Source organism: Balaenoptera ricei, chromosome 11 (assembly GCF_028023285.1).
Source record: "Balaenoptera ricei isolate mBalRic1 chromosome 11, mBalRic1.hap2, whole genome shotgun sequence".
Lineage (NCBI taxonomy): Eukaryota > Metazoa > Chordata > Mammalia > Artiodactyla > Balaenopteridae > Balaenoptera > Balaenoptera ricei.
In genome coordinates, this window is record NC_082649.1 from 29,209,152 (window position 1) to 29,217,828 (window position 8,677).

Sequence of the window (8,677 nt, forward strand, 5' to 3'; positions counted from 1 at the left end):
TTGTACTTTATTCGGTTGGTAGTGTCATTACAGAGCTGGTGGTTGGTAGATAAGTCATAGAGTCTTGTTCTAAGTCCTCAAAGAGAGTCTCTTTCAAGAAGCATTACTTTTTCAAAATGTTAAAGCTAGTCTCCTTTGAAGGGTCAGATATTTTAAGCAATTCTAAATGACAAATACATTTGCATTTTTCAAATATCAGGCAATTCAATTATACACACAATGTCATGTGAAGAACTTCTGGCCGTGAGTACACATTCATTCAACTCAACAGATATTTACTGATCACCCATTACAGATCAGCACCTGCTCTGTCATAAATATAGAGATAGAAAATATAGGGACTTCCCTGGTGGGCCAGTGGGTAAGAATGCATGCTCCCAATGCAGGGGGCCCAGGTTCGATCCCTGGTGGGGGAACTAGATCCCACATGCATGCCGCAACTAAGAGCCTGCATGCCGCAACTAAAAAAAATTTTTTTAAATTAAAGAAAACATGCCGCAACGAAGATCCCACATGCAGCAACTAAGACCCAGTGCAGCCTAAATAAATAAATAAATAAATACTTTTTAAAAAGGAAAAGAAAATATAGTCCCTGCTTTTTTTTTTTACACTTAGGTTGCTTCCATATCTTTTTTTAAATTTAATTTAATTTATTTTTTATACAGCAGGTTCTTATTAGTTATCTTTTTTATACATATTAGTGTATATATGTCAATCCCAATCTCCCAATTCATCCCACCACCCCCATCCCACAATAGTCCCTGCTCTTAAAAGAGCAAGTATTGGGGAGCTTTGGGGGGTACATTGGAGTTGCCCAATAAGGACAAGGAAGTGTATTTAGACAGCCAGAACAACAGGCAGGTATACTATTGAAAGCCTGGGATACCTTTGGTGGGGGGTCAGGCTGGGAGAACCATAGTCAAACACAGAGAGTTCATGTGTTGTGGAAATGATTTGAGGTCTTATCCTAGAAGTTATAGGTAGTTAATGAAGGGTTTTAAGTGGCAATTTCTTTGCTCTTTCAGCCACAGAAAAAAATTCACATGTCTCAAAAAATTAGGTACCAAAAACTTGTTCTATAAGCATTGATTAAGCCCCACTACCCTCAACCAATTAATAAATATGTTTTTCACTAATATTAAAAAAAACATTTAAACTAACATAATAGACAAGACACTATGTATGCTGGGTGCTGTGAAAACAGCAGCTCTGCTTTTAAGAACTGTGATTTCCAGCTAAGATATGCTTAACTGCTTTGAACTTACACTTATTTAAATAAAATTTGCCTTTTTTGCAGACATGACACAAACCAATAAACTGGGCACATGAATTTAGTATGTGCCAAATCAGAAGATATTTATACGTATCACAAGTTACTGTACCACAAGTTTCAAAAAGGAGTAGATTTTTGAAAACAAAAATATTAGTGATCTATGTTTTCTTCACTTGTGAGCTTTTATAAATGACAAAGAATGAATTTTTTTTTTTTTAAATAACCCAAAGGAACATCCAGAAGAAGACTCCATCTATAATCATTACCCCTTGGGCAATACCATTTCTGTGTCTGCCTAATGTGACCCTAAAAGGCACTCATCAAACTATTATATGTCTATGCTTCTGCTTATCTAACCATGAATTGTTTCTGAAACAAGAAGTGGAAACTTTATTTCAAATCCCTACTTAACTTCCTTAAGGGCACAGATGACAACGAGGGTTATGTCCCATCTGAGACGGGAGTGTTTAAACTGCCTGCTCTGACATTCTTTTGAAACCCAGGATTAAATACCTGCCAAAGCAAAAGAAGCTCATAAACCAATACGTTCCTCTCTGCATATTCCTGAGAATTCACATACCGTTCTGCCGGTTTCTGAGCCGCGTCACGACTCCCACAACTGCACCACATGCTGCATATGGCTCCTAAGCAGATCTCCTCCATCTCCTGGTCAGGCCACTCCTCCTCACCCAGAATTTGCCTTTTCTCACATCTACTTAAATATCTGAGGGTAAATTCCAGTGACACATACTACACCTCAACCTCCTTACTCCTGAGGCTTATATCAATACCTCCAGTTTATAAGCAGGGAACCCGAGTCTTTCTAAATGATCTCCTGCACACCATGCCTACCTTCTTCATTCTAGAATTGATGCTTTAACAGGACTCTGTCCCCTTTTTTTCACTCAACAGTTGTATCTCTGATGTGGCCACGCATAATTTTATATCTGAGCTACCTTTTCTTTACCCTTAATTTCCTAGACGGAATCCCCCTCCTTTTTCACTCTTCCTTCCCCGCCCTTTCTATCTTATACCATATCTCTCTTAATACTGACCTTTGATTGCCAGTCCAGTTTGTCCAGTCTAGTAAACTCTACATAGTAGCCTTTCTGATCTCCTCACCCTCCCTGGCCACCAAATATCTTTTCACAGAATAATCTTAGACCTTATTGAGACCTTACTGTTACAGTTTTAAGGTAACAAAGTTTTTACACATTAATAGCACGTAATCTCAACTTATTCCTTAAAACAAATCAGTGAACTAGGTGATGCTATTTCTTGTTTTGCAATATTAGCAACAAAAGTACCATTAATAACAGCTAACAGCATCTGACCATTTTTAAGTCTTGGGCACTGACCTACACACTTCATATCCCTCACCTCGTACGGTCCTCACTACAATGCTATGAATCATAGTATTATCATCCCCATTTTAAAGAGCAGGAAACTGAGACCAGTAATTACCTTGCCTAAGATCACATAACTATTAAATGGCAGAGCCTACGCTTGAATGCAGAGCTAACTCCACAGCTAATGTTTCAGTTTATCTCAAGTCAATTTGCTCCTTAAGCCATGATTTCTTTTTTTGCTTAAAGAGAGGAGAAAAAAAATAAAATAAAATAAAGAGAAAGAGGAGGAAAGAGAGAAAGGGGTAGGAAGAGGATATAAAGGAATTCTTCTTCCATGGTTTGTTATAAAGATCAATCAGGAAAGGGCCTGGGACAGAGTAGGCACTTGATGCTAATCTCTTTTCCCATCTTTACGCATTCATTGAGGACCTACTCTGTGTCAGGAGGTATACAAGGTGCTTGTGTAGATGGGTGTAGAGAAGTGATAAAGGAGACGTGGGCCCTACCCTCATGGAACTTGTGGTCTAAGGGAAGAAGTTGCATTTCCCAAGTACACAATGTAAATCATCTATATTATATCTCACGTGCCACCTCCCACATGACCCCTTCTTTCTTAAATGTGTTCTCTCCTTCCTCAGAAACCCTGTACTTATACCTCTCCTGGAACATTTGGTATATTTTCTTTTGTAGTACAGCTATTGTCCTACAACTTGCATTTCCTGTTATGATGGTGATGGCCTTGAGACTGGGACCCTGTCCTCCCTATCTTTGCATTCTTGCCAACCACTAACCCAAAGGAGGCTCTCAATAATTGTGTACTAAATTCAACAATAGAAAGACACCATAAAATTATGTCTCTACATCCTGAAGATTTCAAATCAAGGAATTATGACTTCATTGATTTGGTCAGATTCTTCTTATGAATGCTGTCTTATAAATGGATTATTTGCCATTCTGTGGCAAACTTTTCCTGGAGATGATTAGCCAAGATGTGATTACTTAGGTATATGCTTGACTAAGTGGTCCCTTATCTTTTGTAGTGAAGACAGTTCCTGTTAAACACTTGTCATAATTTTCAGTTAATTGTTACATACCAGAATTTTGGTAGAAATATTATTTCAAAAAAGCTGAAGATGTATATTCAGAATAAATGCGTTCTATTTATTACGAGGTCGTAGTTTTTTCTAAGAATTATGGGGAGGGAGGAAGGAGCGACATAAATGCTGGTAATGTGAGGGAAATGCTGGAAAAATCTTATCTACCCTGTGGTCTGCATCAGAGTAACCACTCCTTACAGGTGAAGTCTGGGTTTCATCAGCCCCGCCTCTGCGCAAACGCATATTTGTGTTTACACGCATGCGGTGTTCCCTTTCCCACATGGAATCATCACCTTCTTCTTCAAACCTTACCTCTCACCCCTAAAATGTATGCAAAGGATGAAGAAATCCGAGCTATTATGACACTACAAGGTTGTGCTCGAAACATGTTAAAGAGTCATGCCCTGCTGATTAAGAAATTAGTCACCACCGGTGTGCGATGTCACCTCACATCAGGTGGAAACGAGAACCCAGGATTGGGAGACGTGCTCAATGTTTCAGAATCCGATTAAACAATTCAATAAGACATTGACAAAACAGAAGGATGTTGCGATCACCACACAGCGGAGTTTTGTTAAAAGACCATCAGTTTTCCAAGGCCCAGGGAAGTGATATGCCGAGAGAAAAAGCCTCAGAGGAATTTCCATTTCTGGTTAAGTTCACTTAAGGATCTCTCTTCCCCAAATGAAAGAGTTAGTTAGTGGGTCTATTTGAATATTACTTAAACCATAGTGAAAGGAAAAGGATCTTCATGGCAGACACCTTGTAGAGACAGGAATTGAAAGCCAGTGAGGACAGTTTCATTTGTAGGGGAAGAAGCCTGAGAAAGAGGAACTCTTTAAACAAATTTCTTGAGAGACAGAGACAGAGACAGAAATATCAGACGTTGAAAGGCCTGAGAGAAAATCTCTCTTAATTTTTCATTCCTTCATTCATTCATCCATTCATTTTCGGAGGAGAATGTTTTAATCATGACTCAGGATGAGCTTTTTTTTTTTTTTATGAAGTGATAAATTGAAATCAAATTTATCCAGTACAAATAAAAACTTGGCCTATTCTTAAATCCATATATTAATCACATGCACATTTTTATGCTTTTCTTCTGATTATGTAAAAAATGCCTGCTGTACAAAATTCAAACAATACAGAAATGTGTAAAGTGAAAGGGGAAAGTCCCAAAGAAGCCCATGTCTCAGAACAACCTCTATTAACAGTTCGGTTTATATTAACCAGTAGTTTTATTCATTTTCTTACATGTAAATTGCTTGTAATTACACTATACATATTGCTCTGCAACTGTACTTTTCCTATCTAATCAATGGACGGATCTCCATGCCAATGCATTTATTTCCATATCAAGTCATTGCTTCAAATGGTGCATTCCATTGTTTTACTGATTCATGACCAATTTTATATTAATGAGTATTTGAATTACTTCCAGGTTTTTGTATTTTTTGGTACCATAAATCTGCCTCAGTGAACATCTGTGTATATAGATCTTTGTACACTAGTGTGAAATTTTTCATAGACGTGCAATTGCTAGATCAAAAGTCATCCAAAAATGTTGTGCCAATGACTCATTTTCAACAGTTTACACTATCACCAAAACTGAGTATTTAACGATCTTTTGAATTTAGTCCATATGGTAGGAGAAATATTATAGCTCGTTGTTTCAACTTATATTTGGGAGGCTGAGAATCTCTGTAGATTGACTACTTTTATTTCTTTGTCTAAAATTGCTAGCCCGGGGACTTCCCCGGTGGTCCAGTGGTTAGAACTCCAGGCTTCCACTGCAGCGGCCACGGGTTCGATCCCTGGTCAGGGAACTAAGATCCCTCAAGCTGCACAGCCAAAACTAAATAAATAAAATAAAATTGCCAGCCCTCCAGCCCATATTCTTGGCTCATCTTCCTATTTTTATTTATTATTTTCTCAGTGCTTTATAAAAGTTCTTTATTCTAGAGACGTTTGTCATTTTTCTGGGTATCCATTTGCTCTTAGATCTACTTGTCTTTTTCCCCTAGGTGTGTGTGGGGTAAGGAAAGGCATGGAGTGCTGATCCCTGCATACGGCTTTCCCAGTCAACTGTCTTCCAGCTGAGTTTGGACAATGAGAGGCACTGATGGGTGGTTGGAAGGTGTGGAAGGCAGAATAATGGCCCTTCGAAGATGCCTAGGTCCTAATCCCTGGAACCTATGAACATGTGATGTTACATGGCAAAAGGGAATTGAGTTGCAGACAGCATTATGTTTGCAAAATCAGCTGACCCTAAAATAAGGCGAGCATCCTGCGTTATCCAGGTGGGTTCAATGTAGTCATAAGGATCCTTAAAAGTGGAAGAGGGAGCCAGAGCAGGAGAACCAGAGAGACGGTAGTATAAGGACTTGAGGAGTCATTGCTGGCTTTGAAGATGAGAAAGGGGCCATACCCAAGGCTTCTAGCCTCTAGAAGCTAGAAAAGCCAAGGAAACAGATTCTCTTCTAGAGCCTCCAGAAAGAAATACAGCCCTGCTGACAGTTGTTTTTAGCCCACTGAGACCCGTTTCAGACTTCTGAACATCAGAACTGTAAAATTATAAGTTTGTGCTGTTTTAAGCCACATAATTTGCAGTGATTTGTTATAGCGTCAATGGGAAACTAATACAGAGGGCCAGAGAAAGGGATAATCCACCCCCACCACCTGCTTCAAGCAGCATCTCCAGCATCCACTACTGTCCGCTGGCATGGTTTTGGCTTCAGCTAGTTGATCTTGGCCCCTGAGCTCTGGGACCACCACATCTTCCCTTTCCCTCTCCAGTTTAGGGGCTAGGAGGCTACCTGCTGTTGATAACTTCCAAGGTGTTTACCATCCTCTTTTTTTTCTTTAACTTTTTAAAATAGAAGTATAGTTGATTTATAATGTTTTGTTAATTTCTGCTGTACAGAAAAGTGATTCAGTTATACATATATATATACATTTTAAAAAATTTATTTATTTATATATTTTTTGGCTGTGTTGGGTCTTCGTTGCTGCCTGCGGGCTTTCTCTAGTTGCGACGAGCAGGGGCTACTCTTTGTTGCAGTGCATGGGCTTCTCATTGCGGTGGCTTCTCTTGTTGCGGAGCATGGGCTCTAGGTGTGTGGGCTTTAGTAGTTGTGGCACGAGGGCTCAGTAGTTGTGGCTTGCGGGCTCTAGAGAGCAGGCTCAGTCGTTGTGGCGCACAGGCTTAGTTGCTCTGTGGTATGTGGGATCTTCCTGGACCAGGGCTCGAGCCCGTGTCCCCTGCATTGGCAGGCGGATTCTTAACCACTGGACCACCAGAGAAGTCCCTATATACATTTTTAATATTCTTTTCCACTATGGTTTATTATAGGATATTGAATATAGTTCTCTGTGCTATACAGTAGGACCTTATTGTATATATATGCACATTCTATATATAAAAACTTACATCTGTTAATCCCAACCTCTCACTCCATTCCTCCCCCAACCCCCTCCCCCTTGGCAACCACAAGTCTGCTCTCTATGTCTGTGAGTCTGTTTCTGTTTTGTAGATAGGTTCATTTGTGTCATATTTTAGATTCCACCTATAAGTGATATCATATGGTATTTGTCTTTCATTTTCTGAGTTACTTCACTTAGTATGATAATCTCTAATTGCATCCATGTTGCTACAAATGGCATTTTTCATTCTTTTTTATGGCTGAGTAGTATTCCATTGTATATATGTATCACATCTTCTTTACCCATTCATCTGTTTCATGGACATTTAGATTGTTTCCATGCCTTGGCTATTGTGAATAGTGCTGCTATGAACACAGGGGTGCATGTATCTTTCTGAATTAAAGTTTTGTCTGGATATGTGCCCAGGACTGGGATTGCTGGATCATATGGTAATTCTATTTTTAGTTTTCTGAGGAACTTCCATACTGTTTTCCATAGTGGCTGCACCACTTTACATTCCCACCAACAGTGTAGGAGGGTTCCTTTTTCTCCACATCTTCTCCAGCATTTGTTCTTGCCAACCTCTTTTTGGTTTCTCACCCCTTCCATCACCAATGAAGACAAGTCGTCTTGTATTAGTTTCTGTTTACAATGTTTAGGGATATCTTTTCCTGGGTGGACCCTGCCTGATAGAGTCTGTCCAAAGTGTTGCAAATATGTTTTCCCAATCTGATGTTTGTTTTATACTTTTGATAGTGTTTATTTCATGTCTGATAATGTTTTAATAGTGTTTAAACTTGCATGCAGTTAAACATCAATCTTTTGTAATGACATTTGAGTTTTATGTTACCATTGAAAGGCCTTTTCTCCTCCAAAATTAGAAAAATAAATAACCTACCTGGGACTTCCCTGGTGGCGCAGTGGTTAAGAATCCGCCTGCCAATACAGGGGACATGGGTTCGATCCCTGGTCTGGGAAGATCCCACATGCCATGAAGCAACTAAGCCCGTGCGACACAACTACTGAGCCTGTGCTCTAGAGCCTGCGAGCCACAACTACTGAGCCCTCCTGCCACAACTACTGAAGTCCACGCGCCTAGAGCTTGTGCTCCGCAACAAGAGAAGTCACCGCAATGAGAAGCACATGCACTGCAACGAAGAGTAGCCCCCGCTCACTGCAACTAGAGAAAGCCCACGCAGCAACAAGGACCCAACGCAGCCAAAAATAAATAAATAAATAAAATAAATTTACATATATATAAAAATAACCTATCACTTTATCTAGTTTTGAAATGTTTGTTGATAATATATAATCACAAAGTATATGTATCATAAGTGTACAGCTTGCTAAATTTTCACAAACTAAGAACTTCTGGTCATATTATAATTTCACTTTTTGCATTTAAAGTGATATATTTGGATTTGATTTAGGGTTGATGAAGTAAGATTGGAATTCAGGTTTGTTTTTCCTTCAGTGAGTAGTTATCATAATGTTTGAGAGCAGTAATCTGTACTTCTACAGATTTGAAATGCCAA